Source organism: Myotis davidii, unplaced genomic scaffold (assembly GCF_000327345.1).
Source record: "Myotis davidii unplaced genomic scaffold, ASM32734v1 scaffold924, whole genome shotgun sequence".
Lineage (NCBI taxonomy): Eukaryota > Metazoa > Chordata > Mammalia > Chiroptera > Vespertilionidae > Myotis > Myotis davidii.
Window position 1 is genome coordinate 397,710 of NW_006294764.1, and position 15,641 is coordinate 413,350.

The 15,641-nt window shown below is 38.4% G+C and overlaps 1 protein-coding gene and 1 long non-coding RNA gene across 2 annotated transcripts in view; one reads left to right on the forward strand and one right to left on the reverse strand.

The window, feature by feature from the left end:
* Nucleotides 1-297, reverse strand: part of TMEM69 (transmembrane protein 69) — an 8,481-nt gene extending 8,184 nt beyond the window's left edge. The window contains exon 1 of the mRNA XM_015567517.1: nucleotides 32-297. The gene's annotated coding sequence lies outside the window, so the exon portion shown is untranslated. The remainder of the gene's footprint in view (nucleotides 1-31) is intronic.
* Nucleotides 1-15,614, forward strand: part of LOC107184022 — a 17,122-nt gene extending 1,508 nt beyond the window's left edge. The window contains exon 2 of the long non-coding RNA XR_001514836.1: nucleotides 15,469-15,614. This is a non-coding gene — a long non-coding RNA (uncharacterized LOC107184022). The remainder of the gene's footprint in view (nucleotides 1-15,468) is intronic.
* The last annotated feature ends 27 nt before the right edge of the window (nucleotides 15,615-15,641 follow it).

A 15,641-nucleotide genomic window follows, 5' to 3' on the forward strand; every position in this document is an offset into this window, starting at 1 on the left:
TCAACTCGGGTCTGCGGGGCGCAACGCTCACCTGCGGCTCTCGGGCTCCTCTCCAGGCGTCTCCGCCTGGCGGTGGAGTGACTTGGTTTACGGGTTTCCTTTTCTTCTTAGAGGAGAGCCAAGGGCTTTTTTCCAGTGAAGGAAAATAATAAGGAGGAAACGATCGTGTTAGTCAAATGCGGTGTGTGTGAGGGGGAAAACCTTTAACCCCCACCGTTCTGGTTCTCCTTGGCAGCGAGGTGTTTTCCTTGGTTGAGCACCTACCATCACGACCCTCGGAAAAAGCTGGTAGATCTTGAAGTATGAGGAGGATGTTTTGTGGGGGGTTTTTTGTTTTTGTTTTTTTCTGTTTTAAATCTACCTCTAACACACACACCCCCCCCCCCGTATCCCCGGTGAAATTCAAAAGAAACGCTGAATCTAAAATGGCTGTAGCTTGGGGAAGCGCCCTGAGCTTCGGTAACTTAAAATACGTTAAATCGTCTTACATTTTTAGTTGTTTCTCCTACGGGGACAGCTTAATCTTTTGATCTTTCGGTTGTCTTGTAACTGGTGTCTTATCTTGAAAAGGCCTCGGTAGGTGAAAACAAACGTGAGGCCAAAGAAGTTTGCTTACTCTAAAAGTTTACGTAAGAGTGGGTGCGGGGGTTGTGTGTTGTCATTGCTTATGGTTTTGAAATGGTGCTGTGGTGTTAATTTTATCTCCCAGCTTTGTGCTCTGAGGTTGGTTTGTCATATTTGTTGAAATAACTTGCTCTTTGATATGATTTATTGCTCCGGAAAAAAAACGGAGTCCGTGGGTGGGTCATGTTTTAGTTCAGTAACGAGTCGCTTCTCCGTGTCATCCCTTCGCGAGTACAGTGACGGGTGTCCTCGGGGCGCGGAGCCCTGGGGTCCGGGCCGCCGGCTTTTCCGAGGTCTTTTCTGTGAAATAACCCGAAAGGGAACCTGCGTGCCGTTAAGCTTGGGTCGTTCATTAGAGGAGTGAAGACAAGTGAAAACAAACTTGAGCCGTGGAGCGCCTGGTGGTTGTGCCCTTTTAGACAAAAGCCTGTCTGTTTTTGTTTGCTTTTTTTTTTTTTTTTTACTATAAGATCCAGAAGTATAACTGAAAACAAAAAGGCAGAGAATGTAAACCAGAAACAGTTAACTTAGGTGTTTGGGAAGGTGCTTGAGTTTCGACTTGTAATCTGTCTAAACGATAATAAAATGCTAATGTGAATGAGAACTTTGGAATTAATAGTTAAATAAGCTGTCATTCCCCCCGCCCCCACGAGAGAGTCAGTGTCAATTTACCTTCCTACATTCTTTCAATACAAACATTTATTTTTTAGGATTTTTTGTTCTTATTTTGGTGGTTTTACAAAAAAAGAAAAACATTTAAAGTGCTTTATAGAAATTACAATTCAGTTTGGTTTTTTTGTCATCGTTTCCTACTGGACCCCGTAAACTTAGATGCGATCTTATTGTAATTTTTTTTTTCAGGGTACTCAAATGGTTTGTATATGGTGATATATTCTTTCAATTGATACTGGATAGTATGCTATCAGAGCTCTTGAAATTTGGGGCGGGGGTGCTATGAAGCCTTTTTTATTTTGAGTGATTTCAACTAGTTTTCTCTATCAGTGGCTGTTTAAAAGCTTGGCTAAGGAGGGGGCACATGCAACAATTTTAATAAATTTGGAATAGTAAGAGATCTGGGGCACATTTCTGCTTACAAATTCATTTTCAAATGCTCAGTTAAAGATAAAACAATTCTGAATCAGACTTCAGCAGATTGCATATGTTTTATGATTAAAGTGTATACACTTAACAACAGTGATAACTCTAATGTGCCAGGAACTGACTCCTCTTTGAAGTGCTTTACAGTTACTAGTTTATTATTCCTATGAGGTAAATATTGTTTTATCCATTCATTTTTTAGTTGAGGAAAAAAAGCCCAGAGACTCATCCAGCTAGTATTTAAACCTATGCTATTGGAAAGATGAGAACACACAAAATTTAAAAGGATCAGCTGGAAAAGTAGTCCATAGAAAAGATAAATTTTGGTGTGTGTGTGTATATATGTTTTTCAAATGGATGGTAAAAAATTCTCTGTGGTGCATAGATAATAATACTGCCTCAGAAATGACTATTAATCAAATTCTGAATTTTATTTCCCGCTGAAGTCTGCTCAAAACAAAACTGACTATAGTCAAACTTCAATAGTTCAATAAGCACAGCTAATCGTTTATTGTCCAAAAGTATATCTTAACTAAAGAGGTAGTAAAATATTGCTATTGTTATGTAAATTGGACTTCTATAGGTGATTTCAAATAAACTAGGCAGATATATTCACAGGATTCTAATAGTTATTTTCCTTTACTGAAGCAAATAATCAGCCTTTAATTGATCTTTTGGACAAATTATTTTTTATTTTATTTATTTTTAAATTCTTTTTGTTGCTTTTTTTTCCCCCAAAGAGGAAGAGGGAGGGACGGGGGGGAGAGAGATAGAAAGGGAAAGGGAAACAAACAGCAGTGATGAGAGAAAATCATTGATAGGCTACCTCCTGCATGCCCGCCCCCCCGCCCCCGCCCCTGGGGATCGAACCCACAACCCTGGCATGTGCCCTTGACCGGAATCAAACCCGGGACCCTTCAGTCTGAAGACTCATGCTCTATGTGCTGAGCCAAAACATCTAGGGCTTTCTTTTTCCTTTTTTTTTTTTTTTTTTGAGAGAGAAAGAAACATCCATTTGTTGTTTCACCTTAGTAATTGTGCATTCATTGGTTGATGCTTGTAAGTGCCCTGACTTGGGATCAAACCCACAACCTTGGTGTATGGGAATGATGCTCTAACCAGACAAGGCTATTTTTCATTTTTTAGACAGAACAGGTCAATTATTCTTCTTTTTAAGAAATGCAGAAGCACATAACTTGGGGTGGTGAACACAGTGCAATATGCAGATGATGTATTAGAGAATTGTATACCTTAAACCTATGTAATTAACAAATGTAATTCCAATAAATTAAAAGAAGAAGAAGAAGAAGAAGGTACTGCAAGAGGGTGAACTATGTATGGTGCCAGTATCAGCATGCTGGGTGCTAGGAATACCTAGATGACCTTAAAACATTTCCTGCCACCAAAGAACTTGGTAGTATAACAAATAAACACAAAAATATTCATAGGTTAACAACATAGCTGTCTTTCAAGTTGATTTTTTTAAATATATTATTGATTTTTTCACAGAGAGGAAGGGAGAGGGATAGAGAGTTAGAAACATCGGTGAGAGAGAAACATTGATCAGCTGCCTCCTGCACACCCCCCTACTGGGTATATGCCTGCAACCAAGGTACATGCCCTTGACTGGAATCGAACCTGGGACCTTTGAGTCCGCAGGCCGATGCTCTATGAGCCAAACCGGTCAGGGCTCAAATTTACCTTCCTTTTCTTTCTTTTTTAAATACATATGTTTTTATTTCAGAGAGGAAGGGAAAGGGAGAAAGAGATAGAAACATCAATGATGAGAGAGAATCATTGATCGACTGCCTCCTGCATGCAGCCTACTGGGGATCGAGTCAGCAACCTGGGCATGTGCCCTTAACTGGAATCAAACCCAGGACTCTGCAGTCCGCAAGCCATTGCTCTATCCACTGAGCCAAACCAGCTAGGGCTACCTTCCTTTTCTATGATAAAACTATTTTGCCTTACATTAACCAGACATCAGGCTAAAGAATCACCAGCATAAACAAAATTTTAGTGCACTTTTCTGAGCAGTAGATCTATTTATGTGGAATAAGTTTTGTTTGTTTTCAAAAAAAATTTAAGTTTGGCTATACTTTAAATTTAAATTGCAAACTCTTGTTTCTGCTGATTATAAGTTTAAATTTTATGTAAAATATTCCTTTTTGAATTATTGCTATTCCTAAAGTTTATATTTATAAGTATCTTGAAAAGTTGGTTTGGGTGCTCTTTAGCTAGTTAATTAAAAGGTAGAGCTATTCCAGTGTTTCTGCTATGTGTTTATGAATTATTAGCTCGACTTTTTAATTAGTCGCTGCAGGTATGATGGGAAGGGTAGTGAGAACCATTATTGTGGGTTTCATAAGTTAAAGCCTATAATATAGTCCAATATATAATCTCTCTATTCCTTAACTATGTCTGGTGCCCTTCTCTTCTACAAGTGAGTGTACAGAGGTTCTGAGAAGTTAAATAAATAATTGATATGACATAAGGAGAGATGGGTATTCAGGAAGTTTTATCTGATTCCAAAGAGCTGTTTCCACTACATCATGTAGACAGTATGATATAGTAATTAAGGGTACCAACTTTATAGTCTGAGTTTGAATCTCAGCATTGTCACTCGACCGCTTTATGACTTGGGGAGAGTTTTAGGTAAGGTTTCTGTGCCTGTTTCTTCCTCTGTTAAATGGGGAAAATGGTACCTTCTCATAGGGTTATTGAGGTTAACAAATAAAATATTTGTAGAGTTCTTAAAACAATGCCTGACAATAGCAACCACTTCATAATTGTTAAATATAAATTGTCTGAAATTATCTTTAATGTACATCCATTTACCAGTGGAGTGAAATCGGAACAGATCATTGCACATGGAGTTGTTTGCTCTGTTTTTCTTTCTTAGATTCAATGTTTCTGTTGACTTTCCTAGTTTTTGTTTGTTTGTTTTTTGTTTTTAAGCAGAACCCAGGCCCTACACACTGTAATTGACTGATTTTCTTTCAAGCCTCTTAATTTGTATGTTTCTTCTCTCTCTTTCTCTGCACTTTGTTGAAGAAACCAGGTCATTTGTCTTGCAGAGTTTCCCATATTCTAGATCTTCCTGATTTCCTATAAATTCGTAGTTAGATGTAGAAGCTTAGATTGAGATTGATTTTTGGGGAAAGGGGAGTCAGGAGGCTAACTTCATAGGTGAGTCTGTGCTTTTTGGGAATTCCCTTCTGACCCCGTTGAATATTAACTTTTCAGATAGTTTGTTTCCTGTCCTTTTTTTCTTTCTAGAATATATTTATTGTATTATGAAAATTGAGCTACGTATGCTGGGTTTGCAGTGGTTTTGTATTCTGGTTTTGGGTACTAGTTAGTAGTTTTCTCAGCATATTTGATCTGAAATTTTCTCTTCCCCCTATTGTTTTATTCTCACCATCTATTAAACATTTTATTCTTAACACTGATTGAATACACACTTTTGGCAGGTACTTTTCTTTCCCCCAGGGGAAAACATCCTGGCAACTATTTTAGCACTACATATATTCACTCATTTAATCATCAACTTTCCAACAACTTTGAAATTATAAATAAGGATTTGAAGCAAAAAGAAGTTGAAGTAACTTGTTAGCCCAAAGTTGTACAGCTAGTAAATGACAGAGCCAGCTAGATCCAGAGTCTGCCCTTCTAACTTAAAAGTAATGTTTGGGTGGGAAGCAAACTTTATTATTGAGAAGAGAAAACGCTTGAAGTAAAAATGTATGTCTTCTGATATAGTAGTCACTACTATTAAATTTCAGTTATAAAAACGATAGTTTTTTTAGCGTGACAAATAGACTATTTACTAACATATATAGGGAATTTGGAGCCTTTCAGGGCCAGCGTAGGTGCAAATATTTGATAAAAGTTACTATTAAATATCCTGTTTGTAGTGTAGTTGATAACTTTTGGGACAGATGCTAGTAAAACAGTTTTGCTGGTTCTAAACCCTTAGTTTCAGATACTTGCATAAATACATAGTTATCTAAATCTTATAGCCAGAATTTAATGTGTCAGATTGCATTACATAGTAAATTTACATATGTATCATATTACTAGTATTCTTATTTGGAACTGTTGTGATTTCAGTGAGTTCCATTTCTATAATAAGTGTTTAAGTATGGTTGCAGCAAGTATTTGTGACTTTGAAAGACAAAATATTGGAAAGGAGATTAAACACCTGAGAAAGGTTATAAATTTTAGGTTTTAAAATTTTTCTTGGTAAAATTACTTTCAGGAAATGTTTTTTGGAATATGAAGCAGAAGAAAATACACATTAAAGTTTATTACTAATGGGAAGACTGGAATAATTCTTGTGCTGTACATTATACTCATGGGGTGTTAAAGCAATCCTTGGTTGTTCCATTTATCTGTTTATCATTTTAACCCCTTTCCAGTGTTGCATTTTTATGACTCTTAGGAAATTGGAAAGGCTGTGTGCCTATAACTTGTATGTATACACACATACACATATCTTATACATACACTTTCTGTCCTGGACCCCTGGTAGCTGTGCCACTCAAATATGCTTGACTGAGGACTGGATAAGTGCAAAGAAGCAAGGACAGTTTAGAATCCATTCCACTGGCTGGTGACAGTGGCAATTTTAGTGGAGTTTCCTGAGGCTCTTCCTGTGGTATGATCTTGGTTGGTGGTCTTGACTAAGCTTTACTTGGTTTCTGCATATTTGCCAAGTTAAGGAGGCTCTCATTCATTCCCTGAACTCTCTATATCGGATAAATTCCTTTTCTGGCTTAATCTACCTAAATACGGTTGGTTTCTTTCAACCAAGGACCCTAATTTTTTTAATTGTCAATTTGCTTCTTCCAGAAGATTTTGTTTGTTACTGCCTCTATTTAAATAGGGTCGTTTCCTAACTAAGTGAAAAACTTCCATGAATGTCTTTTTAAAAGGTAATCTTTTAAAAAGAATTTTCCCTTTTATCTAATCCCAATTTTTTTTTTATCTTATTTTTATTTTAGAGGAAGGGGGAGAGATAGAAACATCAGTGATGAGAGAGAACCACTGATTGGCTGCCTCTTGCATGCCTCCAGCTGGGAATCGAGCCCGCAACCTGGGCATGTGCCCTTGACCGGAATTGAACCTGGGACCCTTCAGTCCACAGGCTGAACCGGCCATGGCATAAACTTTTTGAAAATAGATTTTTCATTGATTTCAGAGAGGGAAAGGGGGTGGGGGTGTGCAGAGAGGAATCAATGATGAGAGAGGAGAATCATTGACTGGCTACCTCCTGCACTCCCCCTACTGGGAATTGAGCCCACAACCCAGGCATGTGCCCTTGCCAGAATCAAACCTGGAACCTTTCAGTCCCCAAGCCGACTGCTCTGTATCTACTCCCAATTCTTAAAAGCAGTTGTTCTCAACTTTTAAAAATTTGTCTGGAGAAAGGCCTGGGTATTTTGTCTTGTGTTGTGTTCATGTATGATTAAGATTGGTGGATCATAGAGGTTTCACAGCTTCAACTTTATATTTGCCAAACTGTTTTCTAAAATGGTTATACAGGTTTACACTTCCACCCACAATATATGAGAATTCCTTGTTGCTTTACATCTTTTTTTTTTTAATATATTTTATTGATTTTTTACAGAGAAGAAAGGAGAGAGATAGAGATAGTTAGAAACATCGATGAGAGAGAAACATCGATCAGCTGCCTCCCGCACACCCCCCACTGGGGAAGTGCGCGCAACCCAGGTACATGCCCTTGACCGGAATCGAACCCGGGACCCTTCAGTCCGCAGGCCGACGCTCTATCCACTGAGCCAAACCGGTTTCGGCTGCTTTACATCTTTATCAATACTTGATAGTTGCAGAAGTTTTTGCCAGGTTAATAGGTTTGAAATAGTCTCTCATGATTTGACTGAGGTTTTAAAAGTAGAAATTTGTGAGTGATTCAAGGTAATGTTTTCTGTAGTGCTTTATATTATTGCAGAGCACTTGCATATCAAATACATATCTCTTGTGGACAGGGTAATACATAAAATTTCCAGTTATATTTTTTGACAAATAGGTTTGTTGTCATCAAGTTTGTACTAGAAACAGATTATTTTTTTGTTTATTGGACCCTAAATATATGATAGCAGGTTTCACTTCTCAATATTGATAACTATGATATTAAGTATTTTCTTAATGGGAAAATGCTATAGTGAAAAAAATCTTAAAGGTGTCTTGTGTGCCCTTTTGGTTCATTCCCGCTCACATTTCATGTCCTTTATGAATTCTTAAATAAGGATTTTTCTCCTCTGAAATTAAAATAAATACTAAAGTAGAAAATGACTTTCTACTTTTTTGTGCTGAAGTATCAAATATGAGGATTAAAAAAATTACGTAATGTGCTCTGGCCAGCATTGCTCAGTGGTTAGAGTGTCGGCCTGCACACCAGAGGGTTGCAGGTTCCATTTCCGCTCAAGAGCATGTACTTGGGTTGCAGGTCTGATCCATGCCCTCAGTCTGGTCGTGTGCAGTAGTCAACCAATCAATGTGTCTCTCTCACATCACACTCTCTCCCCCATCACTTTTCCCCTCCTTGCTTGACGGGGGGGGGGGATTTTAAAAAGTGGTGTTTTTTTTTTAAATAAAAATCAAGCAACAGGCTTACCAGTAACCCTGGTGTTTTCCTTATTGAGGACTTAGGAGGGACTGATAGACAGTTAGGAAATGAGTAGAGTCTTTTTGGGTTATTCAGTCTTTTAGAGGAAGTGAAAGTGTTAAAGACATCCTATGTAATAAAAGACAAAGAGGGTAATTGACCATACCTTCACTACGCTTCCCATTGGCTAGTCAGGGTGATATGCAAATTAGCTGTCAACAAAGATGGCGATTAATTTGCATACGTAGGCTCCAAGCAGTGGAACGAAGCCAAAGGGCCCCGAAGCAGCTGAGCAGCGAGGCCTCACGGTCCTGGTGCCAAGTGGAGCCGCGAGGCCTCATGGCCCCGGCGCCAAGAAGAGCCGTGAGGCCTCACGACCCTGGGATCGGTGGAGCCAGGAGGCCTGTGGGGGGGATGGGGGGGGTCCTCTGACCGGAGCCCTGCCAGAGTGAAGGCCTGGGTCCTGGGTGCCAGAGGAAAACTGGTGCCAGCAGCCAAGGGAAGGGAAGGCCTATTGCACGAATCTCTTCATGCAACAGGTCTCTAGTTTAAACATAAGTAGTATTCTCAGTTCATGAGATTTGGAAAGGAAATATTAGGGCAAGTGAATATCTGAAAATAGGCAGGAGTTACTGTTTTGGGCTCTGCAGTTGAAGGAATGTTCAAAGAGCTCTTAAGAACAGGAAGATAAAGGAGCTACTAATTGATGTAATTGTCAACATCTCTTAAATTATTACGTAACAGTCATCCTGTGTATACTAAGATTATCTCATTTGCTATTAACCCCTACCAAGTGATTCCCATTTGTAGGGGAGATATAATATGTAAACAAGTAAAAGTAATGCATGATGGATGCTTGAGTATAGATATGTGCATGATATAATGCTTCATGAAGCAGGAATTTAAGTCACCCACTTAGAGGTGAGAACTGATGGTTTGAAAGTGAATGAGAGAGTGAAGAGATTCCGGAGAAACAAGAAAAAAAATGCTGCATCAGAGCTTTTGAGTAGCTGTTAATATTGACAGAGCAAAAGAAAACGTGGGAAAAGAAGAAATCACAGGGTAGGGAGAGGATCAGGATATCATAATGCAGTCCATTCACACTGCTCTCTGACAAAGACTTCCCCAGCCCTTCTTGAATATTATCAATGTAAGGGTGACAGTTTTTCTTTTTTTTTAACATGACTTGTCCTTTTTCTAACATTCTACTTATTCAAATAAAATCGGCAACCAGTATCACTGAAACATTTTGAAATTTTATAGCTTGGTGCAGTCCAAATTTGAAAACTAGTCTTAACGATACAGCGTCATAGAAACTAAGAGAAGGGATTTTAAGATGGGATTGGCCCAGGTACATGTAAACAGTATAAGCCATTGAGGGTGGTGAGTCACAAGTTTCTGACCTTTGAGAGTGTATTGGTCAGGGTGTTTTGTTGTAGATTACAAATGTTTAAAAGCATGGTTTTGTGTTTTTCTTCAACCACTGTCAACTTTCATGGGTGATAGAACAGAGTAACCAAGATTTGGGTTTTATTGGGATTGGAGTTTGGGAGTTGGATACAGGTTTCGAGAGAAGAGCCAGTGCGTTCAGGGAGTACATAATGATGGACTAGGTCAGTGGTCGGCAAACTGCGGACCCTTGAGTGTGGCTTTTCCACAAAATACCACCTGCAGGCGCGCATGTACAGTGCAATTGAAACTCAGTTGCACGTACAGTGCATGCAGCTCTTTGGCCCCTTGAGTGTGGCTCTTCCTAAGCCTTAGGAGTACCCTAATTAAGTTAATAACAATGTACCTACCTATACAGTTTAAGTTTAAAAAATTTGGCTCTCAAAAGAAATTTCAATCGTTGTACTGTTGACATTTAGCTCTGTTGACTAATGAGTTTGCCGACCACTGGACTAGGTAATTTAAACTACAGAACTATGCTAACTGGTCTTACTTTAAATTCATGATAACTTACAAATGTGGGCCCTTTCTGTGCTGGGAAACTAGTGTATTTAGTTCATTCACTCTCCAGTTCTCATTTCATACCCTAACTCTTCTCAAACTTGCTCCTTCCCATTGTGAGGACTTTGTTTCCACTTCATTGAGAAGATAGTTGCAATCAGAATAGACAGTCTAAGCCAGTGATGGCGAACCTACGACACGCGTGTCAGAGGTGACACACGAACTCATTTTTTTTGGTTGATTTTTCTTTGTTAAATGGCATTTAAATATATAAAATAAATATCAAAAATATAAGTCTTTGTTTTACTATGGTTGCAAATATCAAAAAATTTCTATATGTGATACGGCACCAGAGTTAAGTTAAGGTTTTTCAAAATGCTGACACGCCGAGCTCAAAAGGTTCGCCATCACTGGTCTAAGCTCTCATTGTAGTAGTACTCAGGTATTCAGCCTTCCCTCTACTATTACTGTAAATAACAAAGCCATTGAAGGCCAATCTCTGGCATATCAGATCCCACTCTTCACCTACTCAAGGGCATTGTTTTCAGCTTCATCAACTACATCAGGTTTTTCTTCTTTACTAGGTCATTCCCATCAATGTACCAGAAAAAACTTCTTTAATCTTCTAGCTGCTACCCTATTTCATTGTTCTACAACACTCAAAGGAGTGTTGCAGTCTATAGTCCCTTAGAACCCACTCAAATCAGGCTTTCACGCAGCCCTTTGCAGCATAGTCACTGGTAACGTACGTGCTGCTAAATCCAGTGGTTAGTTCTCAGTCTTCCATCATTTGATAGCATTTGATATAGTTGATCATTCCTACTTTCTTGAAATACACTTCTGCTGAACTTCTTTCTGGGTCCCCAGACTCTTGGTTTTCTCATCAGTGGTCCCAAATTTTAAAGTTTTACTTTGTGGCTATTGTGACTAAAGCTGCTATGAACATTCACTTACAAGATAATGAAAAATTAGACACTGTGTACTTTTTTATTTTCCCATAGGTTATTTTTTTGTACTCTATATTATAGCCAAAGCCCCAGTGGTGTTATAGAGGTAACTTGAATTACTGTGTATATGTGGGAGGGAAGTAATTTGGTATGGATTGAGGAATAAATAGGGGAGTGAGAAAATGAAAACACTAAGTGTACTCTGCTCTCTATAGAAATTTTGTTAAGAAAGACTAAAGGAAAATGAGCATAAATACCTAAAGGGAATACAGACTCGATGAGAGATGGGTGTGGTTTTTGTTAGTTGAATAAAACCAGAGTAGATAGAGGTTGTAGGTACCAGTAGTCGTAGATGTGGACTGTGGAGAAAATGAGAGCGATTGAGATCAAAATACACACAAGGTAGAGTGGTAAAGGAAAATTAAGGTAGAGGAGATTGAGATAAGGCACTTGTCAGGGATAATCTGTACTAGCAGTATAAGTTTAATTATAAGGTGTAAAATTAGGCCATGTTGTGAAGTACCTCATAGATTGCCGGCGTGAATATGAAATGCCCAATAAGTCATATTGGGTTTTGAAAACGTTGATCATCACCCTGCCGGTGTGGCTCAGTGGTTGAGCCTTAACCTATGAACCAGGAAGTCATTCGATTCTGTCAGGGCACATGCCCGGGTTTGGGGGCTCAATCCCCAGTAGGGGGTGTGCAGTAGGTGGCAGATTGGTGATTCTCATTGATGTTTTTATCTCTCCCTCTCCCTCTCCCACTCCTTCTCCCCTCCCCTCCTCTCCCTGAAATAAAGAAAAAGAAAATAAATTAGTCAAATAGTTATGAATGGTTGGATCTAGTATTTAGATACAGGTGATTTTGTTATATTGCAGGGAGAAAGCAAAAGCCCTTGGATAAAACTTGAAAAAGAATGAAGTAGATACAGCATTGCTTACATTTAATATTGACTATTTTTATTGACATCCAAGAGATTTATTATAATTATTTAATTGTGGCAGAATATACATAATATAAGATTTACCATCATAACCATTTTAAACTGTACCATTTGGTCACATTAAGTACCTTGACAATGTTTTGCAATCACCGCCACTATCTGGTTCCAGAATTTTTTCATTATCCCAGACATAAACCTCATATGCATTAAGCATTCAGACTTCCTTTCCCCTAGTCCCTGGTAATGGCTCATCTGTGTTCTGTCGCTGTGGATTGTCTATTTCATATAAATGGAGTCATATAGTAATATTTGTCATCCTGTGTATCTGGCTTCTTTCACTTAGCATAATGTTTTCAAGGTTTATCCATGTGGTAGCATGTATTAGAACTTTATTCCTTTTTATAGCTGAACAATATTCTATTGTATGAATGTATGACATTTTGTTTATGTATTCATCAGTTGATGGATATATGAATGAGTTGTTTTAGTTTGTGGCTATTGTGACTAAAGCTGCTATGAACATTCACTTAAAAAATTTTTGTGTGGACAGATGTTTTCATTTCTCTTGGATATATACTTAGGAGTGGAAATGTTAGGTCATATGGTAGCTCTATAACTTTGTGAGGAATCACCAAATATTTTCCACAGCAGCTGCACCATTTTATATTTCTACCAATGATGTAGAGGTTTCCAATTTTTCTGCATCCTTGCTTTATTATAACTTATTAAACCTTTCAATCTTTTCTACTTGGAAGGCATCCATGCTAGATGTCGTGTGAGTTTCAAAGAACGACATTCTACAAGCAGCAAATTTTGGGCCTGCTGCTGGGAGTTAAGATCAACATTTGTAACTCTTTCTGAAGAAGCAAGTGTTAAGTGCATTAGAAGGCACAATTAAAGTACTTAAGCAAAAGCTACTTCAGTTAGTCTGCCTTTAAAAATGGTTACAGCCCCAAAAGACATCACCAAAGGACCTTATAATATATGATAAAAAGTGCCCTGTGCACCAGAAGGTCATGAATTCAATTCTTTCTATCATCTAGATTATTAGGTCAGTTTGTTTGTCTTTTTTTTTTTAATATCTATTTCTATTGATTTTAGAGAAGAAGAGGGAGGGAGAGAGGGATAGAAACATCAGTGATGGGAGCTAATCATTGATGGGCTGCCTCCTGCATGCACCACACTGGAGACCGAGCCTGAAACCCTGACATATGCCCTGACCAGGACTCAGATCCATGACCTTCTAGTTCATAAGTCAACGCTCAACCACTGAGCCACGCCAGCTGGGCTGTTTTTAGTCTTCTTAAAAAGTGTTTTTAAAACTTACTTTCTATTAAGTGCTGCCCTAGCTGTAATATTGCAAATTTATTGTGTTTTTTGTCGTTCTATTTATTTTGAAATTTTCTTTACCATTGCCTCCTGTCTCACACAGTAAGCAATCTGACACCCATGCTTCCTAATATTTTTACTTTTTGATTAATTCCCAATATATGACCAACCTCCTGTTATCACATTCTCCCTTGAAAGTATTCCTTTCTAACCACACCCAAGTTGAAACACCTGTGAAGGCACCTTGCTGCATAGAAGCCCTCAGTTAGCTTGGCCTTATCCCTGTGCCAGGATGCCCTTCTCATTCCACTCAGGCTCCCACTCTGCATTGGGCTGCCCTCCTATTGGGACACTTGCTTGTGATGCCTAATGGATTCTGACATCCTGCACTGTGCCGCTACTTTACACACACACATTTCTCCATTCTCCACCCCACATGGACACCCTTCACATCTGGTTAGGCCCCAACACCCTGCTCTGGGTCTCTGTAGCACCTCCTCTGCCACCAACAGATCCTTAACTTGCTTGACCCCACCTAATGGCTTTGGACAGGATTTCATCAGGAAGGACAAAGAGAGGAAACTGCAAGAGAAAGTCATTTTCTAATTTTTCAATGTGATTAGAGAACATGGGTGTTTCATTCTTTGGAACTAATTGAAACAACTAGTGTAAGGTCAGTTTTTATGACTATCCCATTTTTTAAAAATATATTTTACTGATTTTTTACAGAGAGGAAGGGAGAGGAATAGAGTTAGAAACATTGATCAGCTGCCTCCTGCACACCTCCTACTGGCGATGTGCCCGCAACCAAGGCACATGCCCTTGACTGGAATCAAACCTGGGACTTTCAGTCTGCAGGCCGACGCTCTATCCACTGAGCCAGACCGGTTAGGGCTATTCCATTTTTGCTGAAGGACTAGATATACTCTGGATGATTGATATATATGTATGTTTACATGTATATGTGTTTCAACTTATAAAATACATTATTCAAATCATTTACCCAACTTATGTGCTTATTCTATTATTACTCTTTAAGTATTACAAATATATTAAAAAAGTGTAGAGAACAAGTGGGTAGTCATGTACACATCACTCAACTTAAGAAATAATGTATTATAGATAAAATTGAACACCCCACCCCATGATCTTTTTTATTTCTTTCCCTTTATTTCCCCACGGAGGTATTTACTAGCCTGAATAATTAGATAGATGATGACTGTGGTAATAAATGAGCAAGTTCTATGGCTCTTCGACCATTTATTTATAGCAAGCTGTTCTATATATAAATCTAACACTCTTTAATTTGCATTTCCTTTTTTTTTCTTTTTTTTAATTGACCTAAAGAGAGGAGTAGGGGGAGGGAGAAACAGACATGCAGGCATCAATGAGAAAGAAACATCAATCGGCTGCCTCCCTCATACACCTTGACTAGGAATTGAACTGCAGCCTGGGTATGTGCCCTGACTGGAAATCAAACCTAGGGCATAATTAGCATTTCTGAATTCCTTTGATAGCTAATTGGATTAATGATTATATAAAAAATCGAGCTCTTGCTTTGGCCAGATGATTCATTTGATTGGGACAAGGTTGTGGGTTTGATTCCTGATCAGGGCACATACGGAAGACAACTGATTGATGTTTCTCACATCCATGTTTCTTTCTCTCCTTCCTCTCTCTCTAAAATGATTGAAAACATATCCTCGGGTGAAGATTTTTTAAAAAGCAGACTCTCTTCAGGTGGCTTTTCTAAAATTCTTAGAATTATAACCAGCTTATTATGTTGTTGCTATAGGTGGTGACACATTAATGTCTAAATTAGACATGAGTTTTGACTCCTAAGGACCTTTATTTGATTGAACATTTGATTGTCTCATTTTAGCAATTATATGTAATAATGATTTCGCCTTGTGATAATGTTATTTTGTTTTTGTTTTTTTTATAGTGTTAGATTCCTGTGGCCTTTTAAATTATTGAATAATGATGGATATGGATCCAAAATAATAAATGACTTCTCTACTGAAGCAATAGAAGATTCTTCACATCACCTTCCAGTAGCTCAATTTCAGTCTTGAGGAAAGGGCAAAACAAGTAAAATACAGAAAACTGCAGAGAAGA